Source organism: Grus americana, chromosome 10, assembly GCF_028858705.1.
Source record: "Grus americana isolate bGruAme1 chromosome 10, bGruAme1.mat, whole genome shotgun sequence".
NCBI classification, from domain to species: Eukaryota; Metazoa; Chordata; class Aves; order Gruiformes; family Gruidae; genus Grus; species Grus americana.
Window position 1 is genome coordinate 14,447,508 of NC_072861.1, and position 20,013 is coordinate 14,467,520.

At 38.1% G+C, this 20,013-nt stretch overlaps 1 long non-coding RNA gene across 2 annotated transcripts in view; it reads left to right on the forward strand.

The window, feature by feature from the left end:
- The window catches only part of LOC129211014 (uncharacterized), a 235,432-nt gene extending 224,447 nt beyond the window's left edge, over nt 1–10,985 (forward strand). For both annotated transcript variants that reach the window (XR_008578706.1, XR_008578707.1), the window contains exon 6: nt 10,417–10,985. This is a non-coding gene — a long non-coding RNA (uncharacterized LOC129211014). The remainder of the gene's footprint in view (nt 1–10,416) is intronic.
- Nucleotides 10,986–20,013: the final 9,028 nt, after the last annotated feature.

Here is a 20,013-nt window from a genome sequence, read left to right on the forward strand (position 1 = left end):
TGATGCAGTTTTGGTGTCTCTTCCTTTAGGCCTATTTACATGGAAGGTAAATTGAATTTGATGTTATTTTGTGATACTATAGTTGGTACTAAATTAATATTTGACTTTGATTTTTTTCAGCCATTTTTAACCTGTTATTCTCACATTATGTGCAATATCTTCAGCTTTTCTGGGTGAGAGAGTTCATACAGTCTAAGAAATATATTATTAAAACCTAGAGAAATTCCAAACATACTTCATGCATTTATTAATTTTATTATATTGAGATGTTAAATATATTTTTATTTCTAAACTAATGTTTACTTAAATGAATTATGAATCAGTGTTAATTTTTAATATCACTAGAGTATTTTAGAATATTTTTCTTTGAATTCCAGTTGTGTGAATTAATCTTGATGCACTGTACCAGCTCCACACTAAATCAGAAAAAACAAAATTGCTATGTAACTATGTTAGATGAAGATGTTCCAGTCTGCTTTAATCCTGACTCTAGTTATCTGGAACCTGTCTATCCAGTTACACATAAAAACTTGGAGGGACAGTCCATTGAGTAAAATTTCATCATCTGCCAGGTAAGTACAGCCCTTGTTATATTCAGTAGGGAGCTACCCACACAGAGCTCTGGGCAGAGTAGGACCTATTCGTATTTGTTCTTCTCCTGTGGTGTATTTGATTAATCAAACATACTTATCTGCAGCTTTCTTTTTGCAGCTAGAAGGGCTGCGTAGCAAGGTACAGGAGCTGGCATTTGCATTGTGATTCCAATTAAGTTGAAATTAGCATGAACTTATGTTCAGTAGCTGATGTTTAATGTATGTTAGATGAAATGGTATTTTGATAAAGTGACTCTGAGGATTGTTATGACATTTTTTGTCTGCATCCTACAATGTGATTAAACTGCACTAGTACCGTGTGATTAATAGAGTTAGTTCTATCTTGTGCTGTACCTTTCTGGCATAGGCAACCAACTAGATCAGCTTTTAAGGCAACACTTGTTTAAAAACAAACAAACAAAACCCTCAAAACCTAAAACCTCACACAAAAATAACACACACACGAAAGTCCCCTCCAGACAATTGGAACATCTGTCCTAACTGTTTCAAGGATAAATAAAATAAAAACAAGTAAATAGCATGGATCAGAACAATTTTCAAATGGCATAGGAAATTATTTTTTCTGCTTTATTTTAATCTGTTTTGTATTTTCATTGAAACAAGTGGTCTCTTGGAAGAAGCATACATTAGAAACGCTTAGAAAATGCTTGCATTACATCTTATAGGCAAAACCCAACCAAACAATAAATGTTAAGTATTTCAGCCATGCTAGGTGTTGTAGGGGTTGGCCAAGTCCAGGTCCTTCACAAAAGGGGATCTATTTTTTAGCATTGGTCTTTTGAGGAAATGTGGGTTACTATTCCATTCCACTTACAGAACTGCAGCTCTAGCAAGAAATCAATAGGCCCTGGTGACTTACGTGCTTACCTGTCAGATGGTCTGTGTTTCTAAAACATATCTCACGTTACATGTTTGCCAAGGCTCATTTAAGCAGAATTGGTTTGCTGTTTTGTAGGAGCATTCCCCCCCAAATAAAAGGAGATCAGTTAATCTTGTCAAGAAGCTTTTCTTCTGCTACTTCTGTTGCAAACGTTTCTCTTCACTATCCTGTTTTGCCCTTTCCTTCTGTGGCGTGAGAGGAAGTCTGCTCAGGCTGAGAGACAGCATGAATCTGTTGACAAGGGAGAGGTGCCCCAAGAAAGGCTGTAATAGCACAAACCAAGCGTTAGGAACTTACTGCAATGTTCCCTGGCCAAAAGATGAGCAATAAGACAAAAAAGTTGTCTTGGCAAGAATATGCTCAAAGATGCCATTAGTAACAGCGATTGAAGAAAAGAACACGTATGGAAACATGAAATTAAATGGAGCTAAGTATGTAAACCTATTCTTGCTGTTGGTCACTATTAGTGAAAAATCACTAAAGCAAATATGACTGGGCAGCACCAACTTCATTTTATTGAACTGCCACTCCTAAGGGCAAATACCACTCTCAAAAAACTACTCTCACGGGTTGGCACTGAGAAGGTGTTGGGGCCTTTGCTGTCCCATGGTGCTGGTCTCCTAGATGTTCAAGCCTTCACCAATTGAGCGGGGATTTGTGCCACAGCTGAGAGCACTGTCTGTGCTAGGACAAACCATGCCAGGTGGGCAGCAGTTTTCTGGCCTTCCCCCTTTGGAGCTAGGAGCTGCCTTCATGCTTTAGTTTTAGTGCATGGCTGACAAGGTAATTTATCTTCTATACGTTTTACTAGTGTACTTGTTCAGCCAACATTTTTTTTATTGCAAGTTATAATTGAGCTTGTGAATCTTTGAAAAAATGTTTTGAATTCCTCATAGTAGTCAAGATATTTTTCATTCTGTTTTAAACCGTTTTTAAATTGTATTGCCTCACTAGTAAATATCAGTAATTTAAGATTTATGGGTTTTGTTCTTTTTCATATAAGTGTTTCCCCTAGGATTAAGCTTGAAACAAATTGCTTCATGTTGTTGCCCATTACTTGCATTCATGGGTAAATTAAAGTGTCTGGTTCTCCGCCACTGATTTTTCAAATGTTAGTAATTAAAATTGCAGAAGCGTTTTTAATGCCAAAGATTAAACAGATGTCGGCGGACACATTAGCTTTAGACGCAGATTTGGCAGGTAAAATTTAAAGTAAGAATGGCTGTTTCTGTATTCTTTGTTTTTAATTTTAGCTTCACTGGCTTTTTAGGTGTGCTTAAAGCAAGATGGATTATGAAAATATTTGCCACAATTTACTGGCATGTATCCCTAAACCAGGAACACATGAGATGAGAAACTCTTCATCTGGAGAGATGTGTGTAATGGCTGATATCAAAAGCTGTTCACCCATCTATGATTATAACGTGAGAGCTGTTACTAAGTTAATTATAGCAGCTGAAATTACTCTTTTCCTGCTATAATCTGACTGTTTTTTGTCTGTGTTGACTCTGAAGCCTATTCCTTATGCCGATGAATGTCTTCACATGATCCTGAAACTCACTGTTGTCCTGCATGTCTCCCTGGTTTCTCTTCTGTTGCTACCTTGTGAGTGATTTCTCATCATTTCAGCACATTTTTGTGAAGACACATTGCATCTTCTGTCCTGCCAGACACAGTCCTCAGAGTCTCAGTAGCTGGAGGGCAGCCAGACAAAATTTTGCAGCTGCGTTGTGAAAATCCCAGTGACCGAGACCTCAGTGATGTCAGGACTCTCGGACATATCTAAATGTTGAGAATTGTTACAGGGCCCATCCTGAGCTTTGAAATGTTCACAAATTCCTGTGGATAATAGGTGCACCCTGTCTAAAGAACGTGCCTGCACTGTACTTTAATATCTATTCTATCTCTAGTTCAGACTCCTAAGCACATACAAGTTTAGAAGGAAAAAATTGCTGTAAACCATTTTATGCTCAACTAATTATGGGCCAAGCCTCCTCTTGGTATAAAAATAGAGCTGATTAAAATGCTCTTCTAATGTCTTTCTAGCTGTTTGAGATATTGTTCAAGTACTGAAGTGTTGACTTTTGCCATATCCTCCTGTACCAATAGCCAGACAAGGACTAGCTAATTGCTGATCTAATACTATGACACATGATACGATGGCTTCTCCACCCTTGGGAAATTCTCCTAGAAGAGTTGAAGCTTGTCTGAAAGCTGTTTTGTACTGTTGGAACAGTTTAAAGATGCTGCCTCCCGTCAGTGAGTCGAGCCCGTTGTGTCTAACAGATGTTTGCACTCCTGTCTCAGAACAGCATGAATTCACATTTTGCCTTAACCAGACAAAGCACATTCAAGTGGGGTCCTTTTGCTTCATGTCATTTGCTTTTCTGCCCCATTTAGTCTGCTAGTGTTTGTGCCAATACTGAGTGCTCTGCGCAGGGATATCCTCCAGTCAGCACCCAAGTCTCTGAGGGATCTCATAGACAGATGATATATATGTCTCTTCCCAGAAATTTTCTAATCTGACTATGAATTACGTAGAATGTGTCAATAATGTCTGTTTGAGCTAGTGGAAGTTGCAGTTTGCTGAGGTGGAAGTTAGGACTTCTTAGGCTTTATCCCTGGAAGGGGAGGGGTGCGACCTGCTGCATTACTCTGGGGAAGTTATTCTGCTTGGTGCATCTGTTTGTGCTCCTGTTGTTTGGCTGTCCATAGTCTCCCTTAGATTATAGGGTGTTTGAAACAGGGTGAGGTTTTGGCGGTTTCTTTCCCCGTTTACAGTAACCTGAGAGGTGAACCTATTCTCCATTAGAGCCTATGGAATGTTCTGCACTACAACGAAAATAATTGAAAAGAGCATTGGAAGATACAGTATGCTGTAAAAAAAATTCACTTGCAAGTTTTCTCAAATTTGTACGTCTCATCGGTGATTAAAATGTAAGTCTATATTGTGATATCAAAGTTAAACCTAACAAAATGCATCTTTCCCCCCACGATTTCCCCTTCTTCCTTTTCAGTGTTCCTTACAGTGTCCTAAAAATAACCCACATCCTTCTGCTTTTCATATAGATGTATGGGTTGCCCTTCATTTTCAGAAAGTCACCTGGGGGGTCAGTGACTAGAGGAGTTTTGGGGGGACTTTTGTGTCAGTGGCTCAAGCTCAGTCTTTGCTGTCAGAAAGCGGGGCAACGGTTCCAGCGGATGCCTGGGGGAGCAGGGAGGCTGATACCCAGGAGGGAACAGCTCTATTTGAGTATGAGGCCTCACCTCAAACTTCCTCTGCAACAGGAGAATTTTATTCTCTGAGCTCTCTGATATAGTCCTTTAGTGCTTTCTTACTGAACATGCATTTGATTTTTCTTTGAACTGTCTAGTACATTTAAGCAGTTGGAAACAGCTTGCTTTCATTCCACCAACTCCAATCAAAGATGGCATCCATCTTGTCTTCCAAGTCTTATTATCTTTACAGTAAATTCATATACCTTCTGAAACCGAGCATTATGCTCGTGGCTTTACTTTTGCCTGTTCAGACAATTGTCTAGATAAAAAGAAATAAAATAATAATCTCATGATGTTTGTGAGAACATTTGCTTTCTTAAACCATTTGAAGCTAATCGTATCAGGCCATTTCTCCAGCAGGTTTGTGATCTCATCTTTTATTAAACTCTGTCTGACCTCGTTTGTAACCAAAGATCAGACATATTAGTTCCCTAGTGCTTGCTGCTTTTTTCTCTCTCTCTTTTTTTTTTTTTTTTTAAACCAAGTGGCACCCATTTTGGTACTTTTCCTGTTCAGAGAGCTACTTTTCTTCCAGCTCCATGACTGCCTTTTGAGGGAGGCAGGTGAAGATCCGTGCATCTCTGGGGTTCAGTTTTTTTTACAGTTAGTACATGAGCATGGTTTGTTCTGGGCGGTTTGCTGTTGCTTTAGTTTTCTCCTTTCCCCTTTTCTAAGCGTGTAGCCTGATCACCCACTGCTAAACTCTAGCTGTGCCAGTTAAAAGGGACTGCCTGCCTGTTTATTTTGCATGGAAGATAATGGACGTGTCTTAGCCACTGGAAAAGCTACATGCCACTTCTTGAAATCAGCACTGAATCCAAGCCTGGGGTGATGGTGGTCTCTGGGTGCTAGTTTCACCACCTGGGAGTGGTTCAAAGTTCCTTCTCTCTCCCCCAGCCCTGTTAGTGATTGGGGGCTGTCTGTCCTCAGCTCCTACTATTTTCTGTTGGATGGGGCGTTTCTTACTTTGTTCCACAAAGTCTTCTGCTGGATCGATGAGCATTGCAGAAGAGCTGCAGCAGTGCCTCAGGGGTGAGAGTTTTAGTAGCCTAGGTGTTGAGGTTTGCTTGCAAGTCATGGAAAACTAGAAGAGTTGAACTTTATATTTTCATTAGAATTTTACTTTCTTCCAAAAAGTAGGGGCTTGTTTTCCTTGCTGGGTTAAAGCTGATCTCTGAAGTAAGTGTGATGTGTCTGTCTTCAGTTGGGTTATGGCTCTAGGAAAACGGAGCTTCTCCGTATTTCACTACTACTCTCATTCTATGTGTGTCCATGCCTAACCAGGAATGTTAATAAGTGTTTGTTTCCCCAGCTTAATTTCTGACAAATTTGGAAGGTAACTGCTTGTTGAGAATTTAGGATGTCGTATCATTTCTTAGAATAAAACAGTTTCTGCAACTGTATGAGTCAAAGTTCCCACAGCATTTCAGTTTCTTCTCCTGGAAGATTTTGACCTCTTCTAGGAATCAGTCATCTGTCCATCCCTGTTGATGTTGGGGCATAATATCCATTTGTCATGTCTATAAAGTCTGTCTGTTTTGTCAGTAACATACACTTGCAGCTGCTCCTGGAGCCTCATCTGATCCCTGAGTCCATCCATCCTGGAAATGTGTGTTAGTGTGTCACTGCTGTTGAATGGCACTTTCCCTTTTTACGGCCTGTGCCGCCTCCTATTCATCATTCATATTGTCTTGGGTTAACTCTGTATTCTTACCATCAACTTTTCTGCCTTTTTTCTGTCCTTTTACTTGCCAGTTCAGTCCTATTCTGGCTAACTTTATCCCTTTTCCTGCTGCTGCTGCGTTTATTGATGAATGGCTCATTTCACCCCAGGCCACATAATCGGTACTCCTCTTTTTCTTCCTGTGCTGAGAACTTGAAAAATGTACTTGCAGAAATATTTAAGGATAGGACATTTCGTACACTTCAGGCCAAATTAGAGACACAAATCCCATGATCTTTAATAAGGGGCACATCTCATGTTTCATACAGCACTTCAAAAATTTATGTCCCTACCTCTGTTTCTCATTTAGGTCACAAATTATCCCTGATTGAATTACAGTTACTGTTGCATCAGTGGTTTGGTTTTCTTCTTTCATCCCACCTTTAACAGATCTTATCCTCTCTCTTGCAGGTAACCCAACTAATGGTTCTATTACATGTAATTCAGTGGTAAAATCCTCGCTGCCTCCACTGTGCACAGGATCAATCCTTACAGTTCTCTCTCTGAGGTCCTTTTTCCCCACTTGAGGACGGAGGGCTGTGTGTGTTGTACGACACAATGGGTGGCATGTTTGCAGTTTCTGGAAATACTGGCAAGGCAATTGTCACATGCTGTTACTAAATATTGCGTTTCTGTGGGTTCAGAAAATCAAAACAACCACCTTCCCCCAGCCTCCCAATAAGAGTTAGATATAAAAATCACATCAATGCCTCCTTTTTAAGGCATCATGTAAAAATACAATGAGAGCAAAAGTAGTTCAAGTCTGCAAAGATTTCTACAATGCATTTATCTCCTTCTCTGCGTTTTTCTTGTAGAAAAATTGTAAAATTGTAATTTTTTTTTCTGGTAGAGTTTTTTTTATTATTATCCTTTATCAAAACTGTGTGGTCTTATAATCTTGATTCTAGCTTTTAATCTCTTAAATAGCTTTCCGGTTTCTATGTATTTTGCTACTTAACTTAATCATGCAAACAAATCTCCCCAGTAGGTTGTTAAAGTACGCTTTACGCTTGTAGACGGTGAGGATCACTGTTTGCTCTGTGAATACTACACTGAGCAAATGCTTTTATTCTTTTTATGAAAAAGCAAAGTAAAAAATTCTAAGTTATGATAGGTGATGATTAATATATTGAATGAGGTTACTGCTATTTTATGCTACTGTTGAATCAAAGACATGACTGACGTTTAATAATGTGACAGTCTGCTTTTGGGTTTTGTGCTGGTTTTGTTAGCATATTTGGGGTCACATAATATAGCTAACACAAAATACATAACTTTGTGTCTTGAATATAGCAGTTGGTTCTGAAGAATAACATTCAAATCTTACTTGCCTTCAAGTGTCCGTTTGGAGTTGCTATTAACTGATAACTGACTGATAGAGGGAAGGAGGAGAGGTCTACTGGATTTACACGGTGATGGCTTCTTGCTCCTTTGCTGTAGGTTTGTGTCTTTCTTTGGTCACTGCATCTCTAGAAACTAACCCCCTAAATGAGAGGACAAGTTTTGTTTCCAAGATCAATGCTGTTCAGCCCCAACATCTTTTCCTGTGTTTCTCCCTTCCCCTTTCCCACCACCTTTGCCTCCTCATCTGACAAACTGCACAAAAATAATGCCTACTACCTTTTCTATTGTGTATTCTCATGGGGTATTGAGGTGGCTTTTATTTTGGGATCATCACAGCTCCTTATAGATGAATACAGAGGAAAGAGGAGACAAATTATGTGGGAACTTTGGTGTAGTTCAAGGATGCTTATAAGATAGGGGAGATACAGGAAGCAAGAAGAGGGAAGATAGTGGGATAAACTGAGTGACCCTATGATCTCAAACTTGAGGTGGTTGCAGGTAGCTTGAAGGATCAGGATGTTTATGGAAACCTTAAAAGAAGTATCTGGCTATAGAGTTTTATCCCTACCTGATCCCTCAACTTTATGTGGCACTCCATACCCTAAACTCTTGAGAGAGGAGGTTTCAAGTACCTCCAGTTTTTCATATCTGTGGCCTGAAGCAGAGGATAAAATATTACTGTTGTGACAGTTTGAGAACTATCTGGAAATGCTTTTTGTGGCAGTGTTGTGCCATTTCAATGACCACGAAACTGTGTGAGTATGAGAACTTTCTTCTGCTACTGTATTTCCATCCCTTGCCTTAGCTGTTGTCCATTACTTATGCTGTTCTCTTTCAATATTAGTTTAAAAAAAAAAAAAAAAGCATTTGACAGGCTGCCAAGTTTATTGTTTGCCCCTGCTGCTCTGAAGGCCAAGAAGGTAAAACAGTTCTCGTTCTTTGTTTTCCCATTTTTTAAGCTCTTCTTTTATTGTATTGTTGTTTCAATAAGATTATGGGCTTTACTCTTGAGAGCAAAGCAAGAAATAAAACTGTTCAATAACAGATGTAATGGGGATGGAACCTACTTCAGGAAAAGAAAAATTATCCTACATTTCACAGTAAGTATCTTACTACTTTGCGTGATTTTACTGTGTAATCAGGAGCTCCCTGTTCCTCGAATAACGTATTACAGTGACCGGGTTGCCACAATCTCTTATTCTCGGATTTTTGTTCCTATTGCTGGCATCCACAAATGAGAACTTATGGCATTTGTATGGATGTAACATGCTTAGATAACAAGCTTTCATCATTCTGAGATCTGTGTTTGAGCTGTAACGATAGTCCTTGTCACGCTAGTGTCTCAACGACTAAATTATGGGATTGCTTGTAATTCTTCAATGTATCAGACAATCTGATCTCAATTAAATTACCAACCGCAGTACAGGCCATGTGTAATGCACAGAGATATCAAATCCTAGCTAATATGCTGGTATTATTTTTAGATAGTCTATTCTATTTATCTTCATTTTTTGTTGATTTCACTGCAGCTTTATAATTAAACTTGTCTCCAACATCCTGGGAAAAAAGAAAAAGTGGTCTGTAGTCCTGACCAGTTGGATACTGTCATGTGTTAGAAAATGTTGCTGCAATGATAGCTGTTACATATTGCTTCTGCCTGTCATTATAATGTACGTTGTCTAGAGATCCTTAATCCTTAGATTATTTGACCCCATTGAGTGGATTGCCTTATTCAGTTGATAGCATGTATCATGTCATGGCCTATTTGTAAATTTTAATACAAGGATTGTGGGTCCAATTGCCTATGACAGTTCTGTCTGTCAAGTCAGTGAAAGCTTTTGAGATTTTGCTGCTTTATTTGTATGTCGTGACCTATTTCTTCATATTCATTAAAAATAATCAACTGCATGTAGATAGTACAGCAGTAATACAGTATACGTAGGTATCTGTACTGTAGACTTACAAATTTAAATGCTGAGTAGTGGTGCTCAAAAGCTAATGGCATGTAAAGTCACACACTCAGGGGTAGGAAGCATCAGGATTAAAATTCCTACAGGCAGGCAGGCTTCTAGGATTTTCAGAAGGGTCTAACCGGGTAAAGTGTCTAGCTTCTGTTGAAATGTATCAAACCCAGGGCCTCAACCGTTAAGTACTTTTGAAAATCCAGCCAGGTACTGATCTGTATTGTTGGATATCTGTATACTTTTAAAAGTAACTGTGGTAGGTGGGAAGCCTGTATTTAACTGGAAGTCGATGGGGTTTAGCCATTAGTGATTTTGTATTAGTATTAAGCACTATATAAGCATTAAAAAAAAATCATTCTGAAGTACCCTAGTCGGACCACTTGTCAGAAAAGTGGGGTTTGTTTAGATGTTTAGGGGATTTTCTCTAGAACCCAAACCTGAAACAAGTTAATTGGAGTGACTCAAAGTATATGAAGTTTTAAGTTCTTCACAGAAGTGAGGCACATTAATGCAAAACTATCAGGCATATAAAGTTCTTAAGAACATAAAAAACAGGTGTTTTTTTGCTGTTGAATGATTAATCTAAATCCAAATTTTTATTTTATTTTTTAGGCTAAACATGAATTTCCCTCTTTTTCGGTACTGGGCCAAGTCTTTACTCTTTGAAGAAGTCAATAAAACCACTTCAAAGTACCTCTGCCTCACACAATGTTATTTTCGGGAATTGCTTAAAGGTAAACAGTAACATAACTTGGTGCTATAAGGTGAGTAATTAAGAAATGAGCAAAGAGATGAATTAACATGCTGTGCATGAAATTATCATTCTGATAATTGTTTTGTTGTAATTACAGCTAGTTTAATACCGAGAAGCTTTGGCTTTTTAAACTGTCCTTTGTCTGGGGCTGGGGGGAGCTCTAATTTGTTTGAAACTATTCATTTGCATCTATACTTTTCTAGGGGTTTTTTTCTGAACTTTGAATGAGACACTGACTTGTGCAACTAGATAGCCTAAAGTAGAAGACAACGTACTCCATTTCAAAAGGAAGAATGGAGGACCAAGTTGAATGTGCACTGTTCCAAAGTTAATGGTTGCACAATGTATCTAACTGCATTATTATGGTAGTCTCAGCAACATTTGAGCTGTTCAGAACTCTTTGGGAAGTAGATCAGTTCTGAGGCATGAAAAGGAATAACTATTCTCCATATTTTACTATTGATGCACCTGTCAAATGAAATGTATGTGCTGACACCTTCATGTTCTGAAGATTTAAAGACTTCAAATGTGGAGAAATAGAGACTGACCTAGAGTCTCCTGTGCCAAAATTCCCTTTTTCTCTCACTAGTGTGCTTTGCTGCATAGATTAACTTGTGGAAAACCCTATAATGAAAGATAATATTCCTCGTGTTACTATGACTTTAAGCCTTGAGCCAGGTAACTCCTAGCCAAAGTGTTATTATGGTGACTCCTTTGTTCCATGGAACAAACTTCTAATGAGTGGGAAGGAGAAAAACTTCAGTCTGAATAGCACATTTTCTATCTCTCGGAAGTATTTTTGATGCACAACTGTTGTTGGAATTAAAATTCTGACTAACTTTCACTTCAATTCATGGTATCTAGAAAAAAATATTTTAAGCAAATATAATTTTTTTCCTAGAATGTTGTACAGTCATAGGAATGCCAGGAATTTGTTGAACTTAAGTAAATGCAATCATGTATTAAACTTTTCTCTGGTAATTTCAGGAGACAGCTTTATAAACTTTCGCTTTCCTTATTCTTTTATTTTTATACAAGTGATGATAACAGTGGATGCTGAGGGTACCACAGCAGCAGGGGTCTAGAGGAACATGCAGGAATAGTCTCATTTAGATTTCAGATGACTGTTCAAGTTTTTAACCTTTGTCATGTTTTTCCTTCAGTTACAGGTCTGCACACTGTAATCTATATCTTTGTAATTGTACTGTGGAGGTGATTCTAAAATGTTGTCATTTATGGCAAAACAGTATGATAAATCACAAATTACTGAGCTCAGTATATGCTAAAACATGTAGATCTCCAGCACTAGGAATGCTCTGAGAGAGGAATTGTATTCGTGTTTTCCAGGTTTCTAAATATCAGAAATGAATTTGTTCCACACATCAGTAGGATAAAAGTATTGGAAAAGTGTTTCAGTAGGAAAAATTGAGGTTTTGGTTAGCCAGTGTCCTGTTGACCAGGGTTCTCACGTGGACTTCCACTGTACGGGTGGGTGGTTTAAGCACCCTACCTACTGGCTGGTGGAGCCTGAGCCTGGCTTCTACTTTTCTGCTAGGATGATCCACTCTGTAAATATCAATTCAGTCAGTAGGTTAGCCTTGGCTTCCCACATCCAAGGTGACTGTACTAGCTCCCTGGTTTATGTAGTTAGACTTATTTTTCCGTTACTGACTATTGGTTATTTGTGCAAAGGGAAACGTTCCAGTGGGAAACATTGCACAAGTCTCAACCAAAAGAATCTGAATCTAGCAAAGGAGGAACTTGATGCTGTTGTTCCTGTTTAGACCAAATCTCTACTAGACTTTGTGCTGAAATTAATATTCTCATGAAAATATCTGGGCTGGACTTGAGAATTTCCTTTCAGAATTGATAGACTACACAAAAACTCTTGATCAACTTTAGTAGTCAGAATAAAACATAACATCAAATGACAGGTAGGAAAACAGCAATGTTTCATGTTGCTTGCACTTAATGCTTGCTTTATGAGATATTGCTAACAAAACAGATCGACATGTTTGAAAATCAATAACCTGAAAAGGTTGAATGCCTGGGAAGGGAGGCTGTAATCTTCAGAAGTCACTAGTCCTAGAAACAAAGATTTTAATCCTTGTGTTGCTGGATATTTTTTCCCATCTGTAAACTGGGGGAAATGATAATTTTCAGAACAAATTCACAATTTAAAACTGCAAATTATAGTGTTTCCACTTAAACACTTAAATGAGTATAATAGGATTCTCTATGGCAAATTGTTAAGTACAGTGATATCCATAAACATTAAGCTAATATTGCTTGGTTATAGAAACCAGATGAATACAATCAATCCGCTCAGTGGGAAATGTACAGGAAAAATGCTCTACTAGTTTAGGTGACTTTCAAGTGTTTTCACTAGTCCTTTTCAGTGTGGTGTCTCCCTCTGTATGCATGCATAAAACGTGATTTTTTTCTATATGCAATTTGGTTTTGGTAAAGGCTGCTTTCCCACTAATCTCATTTTGAATCATCTTTGTTTTCTAGAATTTCCTAAAAATCAGCTCATTTTTAGATAGTTGCTGTTTACAATCATATGGCAAAAATATTTATAAATTTTTGACAGAAAGTGGAACACATCCCACCAGACTTTGTTGCAGTGTTCAAAAAGCTTTACTGTGGTTTTGACCTCTTGTGTAGTGGATATGTAGCATAGCAAGAGAAGAAAACACTGAGTAATATCTCTGTTAAATCTTTTTCACAGAATCTTGTACGTACGGTGCAGGAGTGAGCGTGATGAGTGCTGTGGATAACGCAGCCATCATTGTTTGCACAATGAAGCTTTTTTTATTGTACAATTTATTGTTCTGTTGATCCAGTTCAATGCAGCTTTTTTGCCTCACCAAACTAAGATTTGGGTTCAAATGTTCACTCTGATGTCAAGGTCTGATATTATTTTTACCTCTCCCTTTCTCTTAATTTTATTGATATTTTTTTTTTCTAAGCCAAGCATTCCATAAATTAGTTACAGTAAGAAGGCTTATTGTGGAATGTGATACAATTGGCAACTGATTGTTGATATAGGAGATTTATGTTGGCCTTATAGTAATAGTTTCTTATAATTGGAAACATATGTGATTTCTAGTGTCTAGACTTGGGAACTTTCCCAGGAAGGAGTTCCAGGTGGTTATCTAAGCATAATAGGCCAAATGGCTACCATTTAAAGACTGCAGACATGGGAAAAACATAAATGTTGCTGGCAAATGTAATTATTTCATAAATTTAAGTTTATAAATTGCAACGTATCCATTTACATCTAATGGTTTGACCAGCTGATTTGTTTTATAGATTCATGTAGAATCAACGTTTAAAACTTGAAATTTGCTTTCTCTAGATTGCTCCCTAAACTGAAATAATGTAAAATACAGAGATGAGAAGTTCTTGATATGCCTGGATGTCAAAAAGCTTTTAACTATATCATGTGCCTAATTTAGTTGCACTAATTTATGAATGCCTACCTTGAAATAGCAAACAGATATATTGTTACATTTATTAAATTATGTGAAATTTGGTTTGGTATAGTTAAGTTTCATAGCACCTTGAGTTTTGTCTTCATTTGCTAGTAGGCTAATTTCTGGAAGGACCTCAGAAAGGAAACATGTCTGGAAGTTGTACAGTCTACAAAAGCATGTGGTGGTTTGATATTGTCCTGATTCCACTGCCTTGAACATGCTCTGCACGTTGAAACATCCCTGGAGAAGGAAAGCACAGTTGGCTATCCCAGCATGAATACTCTGCAAATATTGTTCTGGGACCTGTACAGCCTGTGACTCACAATGAATATTTTCAGCTCTGGTTCTGACTGTACAATAGAAAATTCAAAAGAAAATAAGAAATGTGCTGGGACCTAACACAGTATGACTTGATCATTGTGGCTCACACAGAGAACACGGAAGAGCTGCACTAGGAAATGTGAAATGTCCTCTCAATTCAGTTTTCATGTGCCAGATGGTTGTTTCTTGTTCTTGTATTTTTTTTTTAATCCTACCTGTTAAGATAGCAAAGAATGACATACGTTATCTGGCTCTGCAGCCAAGTGTGTGGTCCAAATTATTTTCACAGAATGCCTGACAAAGTCTGCTTGCTTGCTTGCCTGCCTCAATCACTTTTCTCAACTAATTAGAAAAGTCTGCCAAGCATTGTTGGGCTAAGGCACTAATTATTCTCAAACAAATGTTTCAATTTTGCACAAGTTAGGAAGTGTCTCTGTTTTAAATGACTACATGCCAAGATGCCAGAGTAGTCAGACCAGTTTCATTTATCAATATGTCTGGAAGTCCCAGAGGACCAAAGAGATAAAATCATTTAAAAGCAAACGACCGTCTGCAGTCTTAGGTGCTCTTTTAGGAAATAAAGCTGTAATGCTTCTTTTTGTATATGTTAGTTTTTAATGAGAAGTAGGGGGTCAATTTCCCTTCTGGAAATGTTGTTTCTTGTGATATTCCTCACTGCATTGGTCCTCAGATTCTCTTGGTTTTGGCACTGAATTAAAGGAAGTTTTGTTATTAGTCATGCAAGACTGGCCTATCTAATCCTTTCTCAGGTTTTATAGCTTGCTCATCACCACCCTTGTTTGAGCATTAAAGAAGTTGGTTTGTGATGTCAACCGCACTGGAAAGTCTTTCCTTGTAAAACTTGCAGTTGAATTTGGCAATTGGAAGAAACTGGAATGGTTCAAAGGAAGTTTACAGCTTGTTTTCCAAGCAATGGCTCTGTACCTGGACCTGAACTCCACGCTTCCCTACTCAGAAGTATTTGCGATCTTCCAGAATGGTGTCACCTCACCTCTGATCCTGAGATGTTTAGGTCATATCAATTTATTTGTGACAAGTTTCACAGTCTGATAGTTTGGTGTGTCAGTAATGATACGTGCCTCTGATCAGCTCTATCTTTGCTGATACGTTATACTTCTGTCATCCGTCTTTCCCACTGTTTGCCCTCCTCCCAAAAGTTGCTCTGTCAGAAGCAGATAGATTGCCATGTTCAGGAGTGTCTCTTTGGCTTCTGTTGGATCTACCCATGTATAACCAACAAAAATCAGAGTTTCTAAGAACTGTTTTCCTCTCTTTCTTGAATGTAAGGAGCTGCTTGTTTTCAGAGAAAAATATTTTTATTAATTTCAAAGATGAAAAGAGAAATTTAATAACTTATTTCAGAGGGATATTGGAGTGGTTTACTAATGAGCCAACTCTAGACTTTGTTTTTTAGATGTGTGCTAGTTGAAAATTATTGGATTTTTTTAAACATATATTAAGGGTGAGGGGAAAAATGAAAGAATTAAACCACCAGAATGGCAGCAGAACTTGGAATATTTCATTACTTGATTAGTTTCCAGCAGCCACCTGTGCCAAGGAAGAAAACGTGCCTAAATATTATAGTATTTGTATCTCCTTGAACAGTTACTCATAGTAGGATAAATGGGCAGGCATAACATGTATTTGAGTAATGGTTTATATGTGTTTTCTTTTTAATCTCTCCCCTTCCTTCTTTTAGGGGAAAACATGGAACCTGGTGCCTGGATACTTTGTATCATTAATTGATTGTTGCCCTTATCTGCACCCACTGGCTTAATTGCAATCTGTCTGCATAGTGTGTGGTATGTGCTTTTTTCCATGAATTTTGAGAAATTCTTTGTGAAGAAGAGATATAATACATGGGTGAATCTACTTAGTCTGAAAACAGTTGGCTGTGGACAGTGCTGGCAGCTCCTGGAAATAGCTGCGTTGCAGGTTTACTCGCTGACAAATGATCTCAAGTGAAGACATTGCAAATAAAACATTCCTGGTTCTCAAGTATGATGTAAGGCAACAAAAGATGTATGAGCTGTGGATCCCAGGGTGTTCCTTGAAGTTCAATCCATAGTTATCTCCCTCACAGCAAAGAAGATTTTAAGATAATGGTGTCACATGTTTTGAAAGACTTTTCTTTTTCTATTTTGTCCTTCTTTTCCTTCTTGTGCATTCAGTGCATTGTTATTTGCTACATAATTATCCCAGCTGATTTTGAGGTGCTGACTGTCTTTGGTGAGGACATGAATCTTACCTTGTTTTCATCAGGAAATACATAATAAATGTACCAGACTTTTGGTAGGTCTTCCTTGCTTTTTTGACATCTGAGTGTCTCTGCAGACACTTCTTCTGAGGGTTGGAGCAAGAGGGAGGGGATCTGGATTTGTTCAAGTTGGTGTCTGTGCTTCAAGACCAGTAAGAACTTGGTGGCAGTGAGAATCCCAGGATACCTAGCCATGCAAGGATTGGCAATTAGAGTCCAGTATCCTCCTAGTGATGCCATACCTTTGTGCCATGAAAGGATCACTCTGTAGGAGTATAAACTTCCCAGGTCCTCCTCCTTCCATTTTGAGAATGTTGTACACATAAAAACACTGCCAAGCATCGTTAGTGTAGCAGGGGATCCCATCTCATCCATCAGTTTCATCGTGTTCATTCTTCAAATACAATTTGTGTATCCTCTATTCATATTTAGGAAGTGATAAAGACACAAAAGGGGAGGCTAAATTTTAATGTAGTACTTTTCTCATAATGGGACATTTTTCATAAGTTAACAAAGTGGAATACCCTGAAATCAGTTCTCGTTACAAACGAAATATTAATGGAGCCCCTTATACTCCCTCATAAGCAAAAGAGATCTTTTGGGACCGATTACACTGTCGTTGACACTTTGGCATATTTAGGCTAATTCCAAATGTTAGTCCCTGTACTTATCACAAGTCCTTCTCTTTTCATGAAAAATGTCCTAAATGACTTGCTTCTCCTTTTGTGTGTGTATGCGTGTAAAATTGAAACTTATGGATGGTCCTCAGAGCATGGTAAGTTCAGCTGCATGTTTTTGTACTTTATAAACCTTTTTACATCGAAGCTCTTTAGTTTTACGGACAACCACTTTTCTTTAACTGAAAAGCTATACTTTCCATCCAAGAACATATCCTATTTTGTATATATACACATGTGAGTTTGCAGAAATACAGTGGAAATCCAGCAGGAGTAGCATTCCATTGTAGCTACATAAGTGTTACATTGTTTTAAATGAAGCAATTTTTATGATATAAAAATCTATTCTTCTTTCTCATGATTCGTTGCTACAATTATACTTGATTCAGTAGAGACTTAATTGTACTTTATTTTTTAATTTTCTCTTTTTGGAAGAATTCCTTTGGAATGATTCTCTGATTTATTTTTTTTTTTGTTTTGCACATAGAATGTTAAAATGTGTGCAGTTGAAATAATTTGGAGGAGGTTTCCAAGTTTGCAGTTTTTTTCTTCAAATGAAGATTGTTGAATTGCTCTCTCAGCAGCTGGGGTAATTTCCACTATTTGCACCGATTATGTAACCATAAACAAATTTCAACTGATTTAATATGGCTCATCATTTATACTTGACCTTTTTTTCTTTCTTAACGCAAACTAAAGGATGTCCTGATTGAAGGTAAAGGGCTGGGCCCTTGGTTTCTTTTATTCTGAGCAGGAAATGTATCAGCACTGTCCAAGAAACCAGTAAAATGTTCTTTCCAGGATACCTGGGAGGGTGACCAAGTATCCTCTCAAGGGTCTCACTCTTCAGTTGTTTCTCAGTCCATCAGTAAAGTCTGCGTATCGCGTAAAGTAATTTCCACATGAGAGGAGAGCATTCTCTTACATACGTTAGCCATAAACTCGCCTTGAGGGGCACGGAGTACAATGAATGTGAGATTTAAGTTGTCAGGTACATGCTTGCACATAATACTAATCTAATCACACTCCTTGTGATGGAAGAAAGGGGAGACAGAGGAGATTCACTGTTCCAGAGAGAGACACTAGCATTGTACAAGCAGCAGGGATAATTCTTTCTGTTCTCCGGTATATTGGTGTTGCTGCTGTTGTGCTTGGCAGACAGCATTCGACCTAAAAGGTTGTAAAGTTTAGAGCTCTTCACACTGTGTCGCTATGTCGTGTAACCCAGTAGGGCACAGCTATGAAAAGTGATTTCTTGAAAATTTTGTCAATATATTTTGTCATTTCATGATTGATCGAACTGCAAACATAAGCTGTGTGTTTTAAGACAACACTTTTGTCTTACAAAATTATAGTGTGAAAACTAAATTTGCTGCTTGCTATAGGTGCTTCATTCTATTCCAGCAACGGTCCTTCCTTTTGTTTTAGTAGGAAAGTCTCAGTGCCCCAGCCTACAAAAAAGAATCAGTGTGATGCACAGGGTTTCAGCTGAAAATGGATTTGGTTGCAATATATAATTGTGCAGTGGAGTGAGAGAGTTTTTAAATTATGGAGTTCATTTTAAAAATTGACACTGGCATTAAATGTTCTATATTTGGAGCTCCTGTTTTAGTGGCTAAAATGGACATTTATAGATAGAAATAGTGATCTGAATTCCCCTTGTGGATTTGGCAGACAGGTTTGAAAGTTGTTTCATTTTTTAATGCAATTTTCTTTTGGCAAGAATGTATGCAAGGGGTGGTGGTGAGGTCAATTTGTCTATGTTTATAGGTTTTCTGAGATTTATTTTTAATTCAGCTTGTTCAACAATTGCATGGCAGTGTTTTTTAAAGTACACCGTTGCTGAAGATTTTCATGTTATCTTGTGTGCGTATACCATCACTTTTGTGACAGAAATTGGCTTTATCGATGCATAGTGTGTTAGTTAGACAATAGCTAGTTAAACATGAGCTTTCAAAAGTTCAGTCATCAGCACTGTATTTTGTAGAGCTATGCGTTCTGTGGTTTTCATATGTCGTAAGAGCTAGCTTATGCTTTTACTGATTAATCCAGTTAGCTAACTACTTTTTGGATTTCTTTTTTTTTTTAATGTGAATTTGATATTTAATGATAGTTTGATTTTATTTTTTTCCCAGGTATTTGAAAAAAGAGCTGCTTTCAAGGTAGGCAAAATGATTGTAAAAGTTCTAGTTATTTCCAAATAAGATCAAATTTACATGGTTTAAAACATATTACAAAATAAATTAATTTAAATCTGAACTACAGAGTCAACTTGTTAAGACTGTGATTAGTTCCCATGCCTTTGGGCCACGTGGACTATAACCAGTGTGGCTTTATTTGCCATGCAGGTCCGTGGGGACGGTGAGCGAAGGAGCAGAATCGGAGCCTCCCCTCGCGCTGGCTGCTCGCTCCTCAGCCACCGTTTGGGCGTATCGGTGCCTTCTGTTGCGTGGCATGGTAACTTTTTTCAGACATAGTGTTGATAAAGCAAATAGCTGCAGTAGTATGTTACCAGCCAGATCTTCTCTTAAGTATGTTGCGTTGATACCAAAATGTCATAAAAATCAGTAACCATCAGGGAGAGCCAGCACCCGTACAGCGCAGCCTTGCTGCTTTCACGAAGGCACTCCCTTACTCAGCGTGGCAATTTCAAAAGCCTGTGGGCCAAGCTTTGCAACTTCAGCGTCTCTCTTATCCAAA